The sequence below is a fragment of the Pleurodeles waltl genome, chromosome 9 (genome assembly GCF_031143425.1).
Source record: "Pleurodeles waltl isolate 20211129_DDA chromosome 9, aPleWal1.hap1.20221129, whole genome shotgun sequence".
NCBI classification, from domain to species: domain Eukaryota; kingdom Metazoa; phylum Chordata; class Amphibia; order Caudata; family Salamandridae; genus Pleurodeles; species Pleurodeles waltl.
The window spans coordinates 462,779,413-462,794,751 of record NC_090448.1 but is presented as its reverse complement, the minus strand read 5'-3'; the positions used below and the strand labels follow the sequence as shown (position 1 = coordinate 462,794,751).

The window sequence follows — 15,339 nt, the reverse complement described above, 5'->3', positions numbered from 1 at the left end:
GCAAGAAGGCCATCCACCAGGCACTGCTATGCAAGTAAATGGAAGAGGTTTGTTTGCTACTGCCATATTAATCAAATACAACCATTACACACAACTCCAGAACATGTAGTGGGTTACTTGCTTCACTTACAAAAATCTAACCTAGCTTTCTCTTCCATTAAGATTCACCTTGCAGCAATATCTGCATACCTGCAGACTACCTATTCAACTTCCCTATATAAAATACCAGTCATTAAAGCATTCATGGAGGGCCTTAGGAGAATTATACCACCAAGAACACTACCTGTTCCTTCATGGAACCTAAATGTTGTCCTAACTAGACTTATGGGTCCACCTTTTGAACCCATGCACTCCTGCGACATACAGTTCCTAACCTGGAAGGTGGCATTTCTCATCGCCATTACTTCCCTAAGAAGAGTAAGCGAGATTCAGGCGTTTACTATACAGGAACCTTTTATACAACTACACAAAAATAAAGTCGTCCTAAGGACCAATCCTAAATTTTTGCCAAAGGTTATTTCACCGTTCCATCTAAATCAAACAGTGGAACTTCCAGTGTTCTTTCCACAGCCAGATACCGTAGCTGAAAGGGCACTACATACATTAGATGTCAAAAGAGCATTAATGTATTACATTGACAGAACAAAGAACATCAGAAAGACTAAACAACTCTTTATTGCATTTCAAAAACCTCATGCAGGAAACCCAATTTCAAAACAAGGTATAGCCAGATGGATAGTTAAATGCATCCAAATCTGCTACCTTAAAGCTAAACGACAGCTGCCCATTACACCAAGGGCACACTCAACCAGAAAGAAAGGTGCTACCATGGCCTTTCTAGGAAACATCCCAATGCAAGAAATATGTAAGGCAGCCACATGGTCTACGCCTCACACATTCACCAAGCACTACTGTGTAGACGTGTTATCCGCACAACAAGCCACAGTAGGTCAAGCTGTATTAAGGACATTATTTCAGACTACTTCCACTCCTACAGGCTGATCCACCGCTTTTGGGGAAATAACTGCTTACTAGTCTATGCAGAACATGCGTATCTACAGCGACAGATGCCATCGAACTGAAAATGTCACTTACCCAGTGTACATCTGTTCGTGGCATCAGTCGCAGTAGATTCGCATGTGCCCACCCGCCTCCCCGGGAGCCTGTAGCAGTTTGGAAGTTACCTTCAATTATTTATATATGTATCATCTCAACCTTAAATAGGTGCATACTTAGTCACTCCATTGCATGGGCACTATTACTACAATTCAACTCCTACCTCACCCTCTGCGGGGAAAAACAATCGAAGATGGAGTCGACGCCCATGCGCAATGGAGACAAAAGGAGGAGTCACTCGGTCCCGTGACTCGAAAGACTTCTTCGAAGAAAAACAACTTGTAACACTCTGGCCCAACACCAGATGGCGAGCTATTGCAGAACATGCGAATCTACTGCGACTGATGCCACGAACAGATGTACACTGGGTAAGTGACATTTTCATTCTCTGTCACCATGGTGACACTGGCACCTGTATCCCTCAGGCCCTCTACACTTGTCCCATTAATAAAGAGCTGCTGCCTGTATTTTTGCATGTTAGGGGGCCAGGCAGCTAGTGTGGCTAAATCCACCCCACCCTCAGAGACTAGAGTAGCTTCAGTGTGGACCCTGATTTGCTCTGGGCACACTGTTGATCCCACTTGGAGACTAGCCATTCCAGTGTTACCTGGATTGGAGTTTGGAGTGGAACCTTTCTTGGGACAGGCCTTGTCTCCAGTTTGGTGTCCAGACTGACTACAGTTTCGACACCAGGCCTTTTTGGGATCAAAGTTTTTACCCTTGTACCCAGGATTGTTTTGTGAAGAGGCTCTGGGCCCACCCTCCTGTGCAGGTTTTTGGGGGCCTTTAGAAGACTCTTGACTATTTTTATTTTTGGCTGCCTCACCACCTTTCCCCTGGGGAGGTTTTGTGACCCCTTTCTTTTGGTCACCCCCCTGTGGAAGTTTTGGACACCCTAGTCTTGACCCAATGGTCCGCCTTCTTTCCCAATTCTTGGGGAGAAATTGGTCCTAGGTCTACCAGATGCTGATGCAGTTTATCATTGAAACAATTACTTAACAGGTGTTCTTTCACAAATAAATTGTACAGCCCATCATAATTACTTACACCACTGCCTTGAATCCAACCATCTAGTGTTTTTACTGAGTAGTCTACAAAGTCAACCCAGGTCTGGCTCGAGGATTTTTGAGCCCCCCTGAATCTAATCCTGTACTCCTCAGTGGAGAATCCAAAGCCCTCAATCAGGGTACCCTTCATGAGGTCATAAGATTCTGCATCTTGTCCAGAGAGTGTGAGGAGTCTATCCCTACACTTTCCTGTGAACATTTCCCAAAGGAGAGCACCCCAGTGAGATCTGTTCACTTTTCTGGTTACACAAGCCCTCTCAAAAGCTGTGAACCATTTGGTGATGTCATCACCATCTTCATATTTAGTTACAATCCCTTTAGGGATTTTCAACATGTCAGGAGAATCTCTGACCCTATTTATGTTGCTGCCACCATTGATGGGTCCTAGGCCCATCTCTTGTCTTTCCCTCTCTTTGGCTAGGATCTGTCTTTCCAAAGCCAATCTTTTGGCCATCCTGGCTAACTGGATGTCCTCTTCACTGGAGTTATCCTCAGTGATTTCAGAGGTGTTGGTCTCTCCTGTGAGGGAACCAGCATCTCTGACTATTATTTTTGGAGTCAGGGTTTGAGAGACCCTGTTCTCCCTAGATAGGACTGGTAGGGGGGAATTTTCCTCCAAGTCACTATCCTCTTCCTCTGAGTTGCCACCCTCAGAGGGGTTGGCCTTTTCAAACTCTGCCAAAAGCTCCTGGAGCTGTATTTTGGTAGGTTTGGGGCCCATTGTTGTTTTCTTTATTTTACATAGTGACCTTAGCTCCCTCATCTTAAGATGGAGGTAAGGTGTGGTGTCGAGTTCCACCACAGTCACATCTGTGCTAGACATTTTGCTTCTAAAAGTTGGAATACTTTTTAAGAATCTACAACTGGTTCTAGAATCTAATTCAAACTTTTAAACTCTAAAAGAAATGCTAAACAGGATCTAACACAAGGCCCTAGCAGGTCTTTTAAGAATTTAGAAAACTTTTCAAATTGCAAAAATCAATTTCTAATGACAATTTTGGAATTTGTCGTGTGATCAGGTATTGGCTGAGTAGTCCAGCAAATGCAAAGTCTTGTACCCCACCGCTGATCCACCAATGTAGGAAGTTGGCTCTGTATGTGCTATTTCAAAGTAAGGAATAGCATGCACAGAGTCCAAGGGTTCCCCTTAGAGGTAAAATAGTGGTAAAAATAGATAATACTAATGCTCTATTTTGTGGTAGTGTGGTCGAGCAGTAGGCTTATCCAAGGAGTAGTGTTAAGCATTTGTTGCACATACACATAGACAATAAATGAGGTACACACACTGAGACAAATCCAGCCAATAGGTTTTGTTATAGAAAAATATCTTTTCTTAGTTTATTTTAAGAACCACAGGTTCAAATTTAACATGTAATATCTTGTTTGAAAGGTATTGCAGGTAAGTACATTAGGAACTTTGAATCATTTCAATTGCATGTATACTTTTCAAGTTATTCACAAATAGCTGTTTTAAAAGTGGACACTTAGTGCAATTTTCACAGTTCCTGGGGGAGGTAAGTTTTTGTTAGTTTTACCAGGTAAGTAAGACACTTACAGGGTTCAGTTCTTGGTCCAAGGTAGCCCACCGTTGGGGGTTCAGAGCAACCCCAAAGTCGCCACACCAGCAGCTCAGGGCCGGTCAGGTGCAGAGTTCAAAGTGGTGCCCAAAACGCATAGGCTAGAATGGAGAGAAGGGGGTGCCCCGGTTCCGGTCTGCTTGCAGGTAAGTACCCGCGTCTTCGGAGGGCAGACCAGGGGGGTTTTGTAGGGCACCGGAGGGGACACAAGCCCACACAGAAATTTCACCCTCAGCAGCGCGGGGGCGGCCGGGTGCAGTGTAGAAACAAGCGTCGGGTTCGCAATGTTAGTCTATGAGAGATCAACGGATCTCTTCAGCGCTGCAGGCAGGCAAGGGGGGGCTTCCTCGGGGAAACCTCCACTTGGGCAAGGGAGAGGGACTCCTGGGGGTCACTTCTCCAGTGAAAGTCCGGTCCTTCAGGTCCTGGGGGCTGCGGGTGCAGGGTCCTTTCCAGGCGTCGGGACTTAGGTTTCAGAGAGTCGCGGTCAGGGGAAGCCTCGGGATTCCCTCTGCAGGCGGCGCTGTGGGGGCTCAGGGGGGACAGGTTTTGGTACTCAGTCGGAGAGTAGTCCGGGGGTCCTCCCTGAGGTGTTGGTTCTCCACCAGCCGAGTCGGGGTCGCCGGGTGCAGTGTTGCAAGTCTCACGCTTCTTGCGGGGAGATTGCAGGGTCTTTAAAGCTGCTCCTTGAAACAAAGTTGCAGTCTTTTTGGAGCAGGTCCGCTGTCCTCGGGAGTTTCTTGTCTATTTCGAAGCAGGGCAGTCCTCAGAGGATTCAGAGGTCGCTGGTCCCTTGGAAGGCGTCGCTGGAGCAGAGTTCTTTGGAAGGCAGGAGACAGGCCGGTGAGTTTCTGGAGCCAAGGCAGTTGTCGTCTTCTGGTCTTCCTCTGCAGGGGTTTTCAGCTAGGCAGTCCTTCTTCTTGTAGTTTGCAGGAATCTCATTTTCTAGGGTTCAGGGTAGCCCTTAAATACTAAATTTAAGGGCGTGTTTAGGTCTGGGGGGTTAGTAGCCAATGGCTACTAGCCCGGAGGGTGGGTACACCCTCTTTGTGTCTCCTCCCAAGGGGAGGGGGTCACAATCCTAACCCTATTGGGGGAATCCTCCATCTGCAAGATGGAGGATTTCTAAAAGTTAGTCACCTCAGCTCAGGACACCTTAGGGGCTGTCCTGACTGGCCAGTGACTCCTCCTTGTTATTCTCATTATTTTCTCCGGCCTTGCCGCCAAAAGTGGGGGCCGGGCCGGAGGGGGCGGGCAACTCCACTAGCTGGAGTGTCCTGCGGTGCTGTGACAAAGGGGTGAGCCTTTGAGGCTCACCGCCAGGTGTTACAGCTCCTGCCTGGGGGAGGTGTTAGCATCTCCACCCAGTGCAGGCTTTGTTACTGGCCTCAGAGTGACAAAGGCACTCTCCCCATGGGGCCAGCAACATGTCTCTAGTGTGGCAGGCTGCTGGAACTAGTCAGCCTACACAGATAGTCGGTTAAGTTTCAGGGGGCACCTCTATGGTGCCCTCTGGGGTGTATTTTGCAATAAAATGTACACTGGCATCAGTGTGCATTTATTGTGCTGAGAAGTTTGATACCAAACTTCCCAGTTTTCAGTGTAGCCATTATGGTGCTGTGGAGTTCGTGTTTGACAGACTCCCAGACCATATACTCTTATGGCTACCCTGCACTTACAATGTCTAAGGTTTTGTTTAGACACTGTAGGGGTACCATGCTCATGCACTGGTACCCTCACCTATGGTATAGTGCACCCTGCCTTAGGGCTGTAAGGCCTGCTAGAGGGGTGTCTTACCTATACTGCATAGGCAGTGAGAGGCTGGCATGGCACCCTGAGGGGAGTGCCATGTCGACTTACTCGTTTTGTCCTCACTAGCACACACAAGCTGGCAAGCAGTGTGTCTGTGCTGAGTGAGAGGTCTCCAGGGTGGCATAAGACATGCTGCAGCCCTTAGAGACCTTCCTTGGCATCAGGGCCCTTGGTACTAGAAGTACCAGTTACAAGGGACTTATCTGGATGCCAGGGTCTGCCAATTGTGGATACAAAAGTACAGGTTAGGGAAAGAACACTGGTGCTGGGGCCGGGTTAGCAGGCCTCCGCACACTTTCAATTGTAAACATAGCATCAGCAAAGGCAAAAAGTCAGGGGGCAACCACAATTGGCAGACCCTGGCATCCAGATAAGTCCCTTGTAACTGGTACTTCATTAGTATTATCTATTTTTACCACTATTTTACCTCTAAGGGGAACCCTTGGACTCTGTGCATGCTATTCCTTACTTTGAAATAGCACATACAGAGCCAACTTCCTACAGTAAACTTTCCCAATCAATTGCAACATCCACAGGCTAGCCACTGCTTTTGGAAAGGACTGCTTTACAGTCTGCACAGCATGTTTATCTACAGGCACACAAGCCTCAAACAGAATGTTAGTTACCCAGTAGGCATCTGTTAGTCAAATGTAGTGCTATAGATTAGCATGCGCCCACCCTCCTCCCCAGACGCCTGCAGTTGCTTGTTACTGTTTCTCACAAACTCCTTTCTCATGAATATCACTCTGTTCAATGGCATGTGTAGCTGCAGATACACATGCTGTGCACAGTCCGCCATCTGGTGTTGGGCTCGGAGTGTTACAAGTTGTTTTTCTTCGAAGAAGTCTTTTCGAGTCACGAGACCGAGGGACTCCTCCCATTTCGAGTCCATTGCGCATGGGCGTCGACTCCATCTTAGATTGTTTTTTTACCGCCCTCGGGTTCGGACGTGTTCCTTTTCGCTCCGTGTTTCAGGTAGGAAAGTTAGTTAGAATCTCGGAAAAAAATCGTCGGTATTGTTTGCGTTCGGTATCTGGTTAGTTAGAACAAATCAACACCGAATTCTGAAGAGCTCCGGTGGCCCTTCGGGGTTTTTTCGATCCCCCGTCGGGGCCTGGTCGGCCTGGCCACGTGCGGCTTAAAGGCTCATGGAACGGACCCCATTCCACTTCTGCCCAAAATGCCATCACAAGTATCCGTATACGGATCACCATCTAGTCTGTAACTTGTGCTTGTCCCCCGAGGCACAAGGAGGATACTTGTGAAGCCTGTCGAGCGTTTCGGTCGAGGAAGACGCTGAGAGACCGAAGAGCCAGGAGACTACAAATGGCGTCCACGCCGACAGGTCAAGATCGTTTCGAGGAGGAAGAAGCTTTTTCCATCCGCGAGTCGGATTCTGAAGAACTCGACGCCGAAAAAACACACCAAACCGTGAGTAAGACGTCAAATCAAGACTCACGAGAAGTCCACAAAAGCCCAGGGGGGCCATGGCTTAACCCGAAAACTAGGTGACCGATCCAAGGCACGAAAAAGGGCATGCTGGTGTCGAAGTCATCCGACTCCGGTCGAGATACCGCCACACAGCAACCTCTGAGCCGAGACAGCGGCTCCGAGAAACTTCGGCACAGAGACACCACGCCGAAAACAAAGGTTTCTTCGGAGCCTAAAAAGACTTCCGAAAAGGTTTCGGTTCCGAAACAGCCAGCCTCGGAGCCGAAAACTAGTTCCTATACAGAGGAACAAGGATTAACCTCCCAATTACACAGATTTGGAGAGGAGCTTCAAGCTGTAGAGTCTGACTACACAATCAATCAATCATAGTATTTATAAAGCGCGCTATGTACCCGTCAGGGTTTCGAGGCGCTGAGGGGGGGGGGGGGGGGGGAGCGCTGCTGGTTTAGCGGTCGAAGAGCCAGGTCTTGAGGAGCCTTCTGAATGCGAGGAGGTCCTGGGTCTGGCGAAGAGATGTGGGGAGAGAGTTCCAGGTCTTGGCGGCGAGGAAGGAGAAGGATCTGCCGCCGGATGTCTTGCGCTGGATCGGAGTTGACGTGTTGGAGTGTAGAAGTTGAGTCTGGTGTTGATGTAGGAGGGTCCGGTGTTGTGAAGTGCCTTGTGAGCGTGGGTCAGTAGTTTGAAGGTGATCCTCTTGTCTACCGGGAGCCAGTGGAGTTCCTTTAGGTGAGGGGAGATGTGACTTCGGCGGGGTATGTTGAGGATCAGTCGGGCGGAGGCATTTTGGATATGTTGGAGGCGTTTGATGTCTTTGGTTGGGATGCCTGTGTAGAGTGCGTTGCCGTAGTCAAGTCTGCTGCTGACGAGGGCCTGGGTCACCGTCTTTCTGGTTTCTGTTGGAATCCACTTGAAGATTCTGCGGAGCATTCGAAGGGTGTTGAAACAGGAGGAGGAGACGGCGCTGACCTGTTTGGGCATGGTGAGGGCGGAGTCCAGGATGAAGCCGAGGTTTCTTGCGTGGCTGGCAGGGGTGGGTGGGGGTCCGAGGACGGAGGGCCACCATGAGTCGTTCCAGTCCGAGGGAGTGCGTCCGAGGATGAGGACTTCCGTCTTGTCGGAGTTGAGTTTCAGGCGACTGTTGTTCATCCAATCGGCGATGGATTTTAGTCCCTCGTGGAGGTTTGTTTTGGCGGAGAGCGGGTCTTTGGTCAGGGAGAGGACGAGCTGGGTATCGTCGGCGTAGGAGATGATGCTGAGATGATGTTGGCGGGCCAGTTGAGCGAGGGGGGCCAAAGAAGGCTTCATATTCATGAGGACACAGGGAAGATAACCACTCTTCCCCCAATCAAAATAAAAAGGAAACTTGCCTTTCAACAAAAGGACAAGCAACCACAAGCAAAGGTGGCAAGGAAAACAACCCCACCACCGTCTCCACCACCATCAATACCTGCATCACCAGCAACAACTCCACCACTGATGCACTCACTAGCTCATACCACAATGAGTCAGGATGATCCCGATGCATGGGACCTCTACGATGCTCCAGTGTCTGACAATAGCCCAGACTCTTATCCTACAAAACTGTCACCACCTGAGGACAGTACATCCTATACACAGGTGGTCGCAAGGGCAGCCGAGTTTCACAATGTCTCCTTACATTCGGAACCAATTGAGGATGACTTTCTCTTTAACACCCTATCCTCCACCCATAGCCAGTATCAATGCCTTCCCATGCTCCCAGGAATGCTAAGACATTCAAAACAAATTTTTCAGGATCCAGTTAAAGGCAGAGCCATAACTCCAAGGGTGGAGAGAAAATATAAGCCACCGCCCACAGATCCAATATATATTACAACACAACTAACACCAGACTCAGTAGTTGTGGGGGCAGCTCGTAAGAGAGCCAACTCTCATACCTCGGGCGACGCACCACCTCCAGACAAGGAGAGCCGCAAATTTGATGCTGCGGGAAAAAGGGTTGCAGCACAAGCAGCAAATCAGTGGCGTATTGCCTATTCACAAGCACTTTTGGCAAGATACGACAGGGCTCACTGGGATGAAATGCAACATTTCATCGAACACTTACCCAAGGAGTTCCAAAAAAGAGCGCAACAGGTGGTGGAAGAGGGACAAAGTATCTCAAATCAGATATGGTCTTCCATGGATGCAGCAGATACAGCTGCAAGGACAATAAACACTGCAGTCACAATACGAAGGCACGCATGGCTGCGCACTTCTGGGTTCAAACCGGAAATCCAGCAGGCTGTGCTCAATATGCCGTTTAATGAACAGCAATTGTTTGGGCCGGAGGTAGACACTGCCATCGAAAAACTCAAGAAGGACACTGATACAGCCAAAGCCATGGGCGCGCACTACTCCCCGCAGAGCAGAGGCACATTTCGGAAAACACCTTTTAGGGGAGGGTTTCGAGGTCAACCCGCAGAAACCACAACCTCACAAACAAGGCCTACCTACCAGGGTCCATATCAAAAGGGAGGTTTTTGGGGGCAATTTAGAGGGGGCCAATTCCAAGGCCCCAAACCCCCTCAAAATAAGCAGTGACTCACAAGTCATACACCCTCATCACATAACACCTGTGGGGGGAAGACTAAGCCAATTTTACAAACTTTGGGAGGAAATAACTAGACACTTGGGTCTTAGCAATTATCCAGCATGGTCATTGCATAGAATTTCGCCAATTCCCTCCAAACGTCCCACCGAAAACACACAATATGTCAAAACATATAGATCTTCTAGGACTAGAAGTTCAAGCATTGCTACAAAAGGACGCAATAGAATTAGTTCCAATTCAATAGAAAAACACAGGAGTTTACTCACTGTACTTCCTAATACCCAAAAAGGACAAAACTCTGAGACCAATACTAGATCTCAGAACACTAAATACCTACATCAAATCAGACCACTTTCACATGGTCACATTACAAGACGTAATCCCACTGCTCAAACAGCAAGACTACATGACAACATTAGATCTAAAAGATGCGTATTTCTATATACCAATACATCTTCACACAGGAAATACCTAAGGTTCGTATTCCAAGGAATACATTACCAATTCAAAGTGTTGCCATTCGGAATAACAACTGCGCCAAGAGTTTTTACAAAATGCCTGGCAGTAGTAGCTGCACATATCAGAAGGCAGCAAATACATGTGTTCCCGTACTTAGACGACTGGTTAATCAAAACCAACACGCTAAGACCATGTTCACAGCACACAAACTATGTCATACAGACCCTTCACAGGCTAGGTTTCTCGATCAACTACGCGAAGTCACACCTTTTGCCGTGTCAAACACAGCAATACTTAGGAGCGACAATCAACACATGTAGGAAGTTGGCTCTGTATGTGCTATTTCAAAGTAAGGAATAGCATGCACAGAGTCCAAGGGTTCCCCTTAGAGGTAAAATAGTGGTAAAAAGAGATAATACTAATGCTCTATTTTGTGGTAGTGTGGTCGAGCAGTAGGCTTATCCAAGGAGTAGTGTTAAGCATTTGTTGTACATACACATAGACAATAAATGAGGTACACACACTCAGAGACAAATCCAGCCAATAGGTTTTTGTATAGAAAAATATCTTTTCTTAGTTTATTTTAAGAACCACAGGTTCAAATTCTACATGTAATATCTCATTCGAAAGGTATTGCAGGTAAGTACTTTAGGAACTTCAAATCATACAAATTGCATGTATACTTTTCGAGTTATTGACAAATAGCTGTTTTAAAAGTGGACACTTAGTGCAATTTTCACAGTTCCTGGGGGAGGTAAGTTTTTGTTAGTTTTACCAGGTAAGTAAGACACTTACAGGGTTCAGTTCTTGGTCCAAGGTAGCCCACCGTTGGGGGTTCAGAGCAACCCCAAAGTCACCACACCAGCAGCTCAGGGCCGGTCAGGTGCAGAGTTCAAAGTGGTGCCCAAAACACATAGGCTAGAATGGAGAGAAGGGGGTGCCCCGGTTCCGGTCTGCTTGCAGGTAAGTACCCGCGTCTTCGGAGGGCAGACCAGGGGGGTTTTGTAGGGCACCGGGGGGGACACAAGCCCACACAGAAATTTCACCCTCAGCGGCGCGGTGGCGGCCGGGTGCAGTGTAGAAACAAGCGTCGGGTTCGCAATGTTAGTCTATGAGAGATCTCGGGATCTCTTCAGCGCTGCAGGCAGGCAAGGGGGGGGTTCCTCGGGGAAACCTCCACTTGGGCACGGGAGAGGGACTCCTGGGGGTCACTTCTCCAGTGAAAGTCCGGTCCTTCAGGTCCTGGGGGCTGCGGGTGCAGGGTCTCTCCCAGGCGTCGGGACTTTGGATTCAAAGAGTCGCGGTCAGGGGAAGCCTCGGGATTCCCTCTGCAGGCGGCGCTGTGGGGGCTCAGGGGGGACAGGTTTTGGTACTCACAGTATCAGAGTAGTCCTGGGGTCCCTCCTGAGGTGTTGGATCTCCACCAGCCGAGTCGGGGTCGCCGGGTGCAGTGTTGCAAGTCTCACGCTTCTTGCGGGGAGCTTGCAGGGTTCTTCCAAGGCTGCTGGAAACAAAGTTGCAGCCTTTCTTGGAGCAGGTCCGCTGTCCTCGGGAGTTTCTTGTCTTTTCGAAGCAGGGGCAGTCCTCAGAGGATGTCGAGGTCGCTGGTCCCTTTGGAAGGCGTCGCTGGAGCAGGATCTTTGGAAGGCAGGAGACAGGCCGGTGAGTTTCTGGAGCCAAGGCAGTTGTCGTCTTCTGGTCTTCCGCTGCAGGGGTTTTTAGCTAGGCAGTCCTTCTTCTTGTAGTTGCAGGAATCTAATTTTCTAGGGTTCAGGGTAGCCCTTAAATACTAAATTTAAGGGCGTGTTTAGGTCTGGGGGGTTAGTAGCCAATGGCTACTAGCCCTGAGGGTGGGTACACCCTCTTTGTGCCTCCTCCCACGGGGAGGGGGTCACAATCCTAACCCTATTGGGGGAACCCTCCATCTGCAAGATGGAGGATTTCTAAAAGTCAGTCACCTCAGCTCAGGACACCTTAGGGGCTGTCCTGACTGGACAGTGACTCCTCCTTGTTGCTTTCTTTGTTCCCTCCAGCCTTGCCGCCAAAAGTGGGGGCCGTGGCCGGAGGGGGCGGGCAACTCCACTAAGCTGGAGTGCCCTGCTGGGCTGTGACAAAGGGGTGAGCCTTTGAGGCTCACCGCCAGGTGTCACAGCTCCTGCCTGGGGGAGGTGTTAGCATCTCCACCCAGTGCAGGCTTTGTTACTGGCCTCAGAGTGACAAAGGCACTCTCCCCATGGGGCCAGCAACATGTCTCTAGTGTGGCAGGCTGCTGGAACTAGTCAGCCTACACAGACAGTCGGTTAAGTTTCAGGGGGCACCTCTAAGGTGCCCTCTGTGGTGTATTTTACAATAAAATGTACACTGGCATCAGTGTGCATTTATTGTGCTGATACCAAACTTCCCAGTTTTCAGTGTAGCCATTATGGTGCTGTGGAGTTCGTGTTTGACAGACTCCCAGACCATATACTCTTATGGCTACCCTGCACTTACAATGTCTAAGGTTTTGTTTAGACACTGTAGGGGTACCATGCTCATGCACTGGTACCCTCACCTATGGTATAGTGCACCCTGCCTTAGGGCTGTAAGGCCTGCTAGAGGGGTGTCTTACCTATACTGCATAGGCAGTGAGAGGCTGGCATGGCACCCTGAGGGGAGTGCCATGTCGACTTACTCGTTTTGTCCTCACTAGCACACACAAGCTGGCAAGCAGTGTGTCTGTGCTGAGTGAGAAGTCTCCAGGGTGGCATAAGACATGCTGCAGCCCTTAGAGACCTTCCTTGGCATCAGGGCCCTTGGTACTAGAAGTACCAGTTACAAGGGACTTATCTGGATGCCAGGGTCTGCCAATTGTGGATACAAAAGTACAGGTTAGGGAAAGAACACTGGTGCTGGGGCCGGGTTAGCAGGCCTCAGCACACTTTCAATTGTAAACATAGCATCAGCAAAGGCAAAAAGTCAGGGGGCAACCATGCCAAGGAGGCATTTCCTTACAACACAGCAAAAGAGATTGCCACTCCAAGTCCACAAAGGGTTCAAACATTTCACAAGGTAATACAGGCCATGTATCCAACACAAAAGATACAAGTCAAAATGGTAATGAAACTCATAGGCATGATGTCTTCATGCATAGCCATTGTCCCAAACGCAAGATTGCACATGCGGCCCTTACAACAGTGCCTAGCATCACAATGGTCACAAGCACAGGGTCAACTTCTAGATCTGGTGTTGATAGACCGCCAAACATACATCTCGCTTCTATGGTGGAACAGTACAAATTTAAACCGAGGGCGGCCTTTCCAAGACCCAGTGCCACAATACGTCATAACGACGGATGCTTCCATGACAGGGTGGGGAGCACACCTCAATCAACACAGCATCCAAGGACAATGGGACATACTTCCGAGGCAGTTTCACATAAATCACTTAGAACTGTTGGCAGTATTTCTAGCGCTGAAAGCATTTCAACCCATAATAACCCAAAAATACATTCTTGTCAAAACAGACAACATGACAACAATGTATTATCTAAACAAACAAGGAGGGACACACTCGACACAGTTGTGCCTCCTAACACAAAAAATATGGCCTTGGGCGATTTACAACCACATTCCCCTAATAGCACAATTTATTCCAGGGATTCAGAACCAGTTGGCAGACAATCTCTCTCGATCACCAACAAACCCACGAATGGGAAATTCACCCCCAAATACTAAACAATTACTTTCAAATTTGGGGAACACCTCAAATAGATCTATTTGCAACAAAAGAAAATTCAAAATGCCAAAACTTCGCATCCAGGTACCCACAAGATCAATCCCAAGGCAATGCTCTATGGATGAACTGGTCAGGGATATTTGCGTACGCTTTTCCCCCTCTCCCTCTCCTTCCATATCTAGTAAACGGGTTGAGTCAAAACAAACTCAAACTCATACTAATAGCACCAACATGGGCAAGGCAACCTTGGTACACAACACTACTAGACCTTTCAGTAGTACCTCATGTCAAACTACCCAACAGACCAGATCTGTTAACACAACACAAACAACAGGTCCGACCTCCAAATCCAGCATCGTTGAATCTAGCAATTTGGCTCCTGAAATCCTAGAATTAGGGCACTTAGACCTCACACAGGAATGTATGGAGGTCATAAAACAAGCTAGAAAACCTACCACTAGACACTGCTATGCAAATAAAAGGAAAAGATTTGTTTATTACTGCCATAATAATCAAATCCAACCTTTACACGCATCTGCAAAAGAAATAGTAGGATACTTACTACATTTGCAAAAATCGAACCTAGCTTTCTCTTCCATTAAAATACATCTTACGGCAATTTCTGCTTACCTACAAATTACGCACTCAATTTCATTGTTTAGGATACCAGTCATAAAGGCGTTTATGGAAGGCCTAAAGAGAATTATACCACCAAGAACACCACCAGTTCCTTCATGGAACCTCAACATTGTCCTAACACGACTCATGGGTCCACCTTTTGAGCCCATGCACTCTTGTGAAATGCAATACTTAACGTGGAAAGTTGCATTTTTAATTGCCATCACATCTCTAAGAAGAGTGAGTGAGATTCTAGCATTTACCATTCAAGAACCATTTATTCAAATACACAAAAATAGAGTTGTTCTACGGACCAATCCTAAATTTTTACCAAAAGTAATCTCACCGTTCCACCTAAATCAAACGGTAGAATTACCAGTATTCTTCCCACAACCAGATTCGGTAGCCGAAAGAGCACTACATACATTAGACATCAAAAGAGCACTAATGTACTATATTGACAGAACAAAACTAATTCGAAAGACAAAACAATTATTTGTCGCCTTTCAAAAACCTCATACAGGAAATCCAATTTCAAAACAAGGCATTGCTAGATGGATAGTTAAGTGCATTCAAACCTGCTATCTTAAAGCTAAAAGAGAACTGCCTATTACACCAAAGGCACACTCAACCAGAAAGAAAGGTGCTACCATGGCCTTTCTAGGAAATATTCCAATGAACGAAATATGTAAGGCAGCAACATGGTCTACGCCTCATACATTTACCAAGCACTACTGTGTAGATGTGCTAACTGCACAACAAGCAACAGTAGGTCAAGCTGTATTAAGAACATTATTTCAAACTACTTCAACTCCTACAGGCTGAACCACCGCTTTTGGGGAGATAACTGCTTACTAGTCTATGCACAGCATGTGTATCTGCAGCTACACATGCCATCGAACGGAAAATGTCACTTACCCAGTGTACATCTGTTCGTGGTATTAGTTGCTGC

The 15,339-nt window shown here is 47.8% G+C and overlaps 1 protein-coding gene across 3 annotated transcripts in view; it reads left to right on the top strand.

Annotated features, from left to right (window-relative positions):
* Positions 1-15,339, top strand: part of EIF5 (eukaryotic translation initiation factor 5) — a 97,307-nt gene that overhangs the window by 65,467 nt on the left and 16,501 nt on the right. The gene's annotated exons all lie outside the window — the stretch shown is intronic.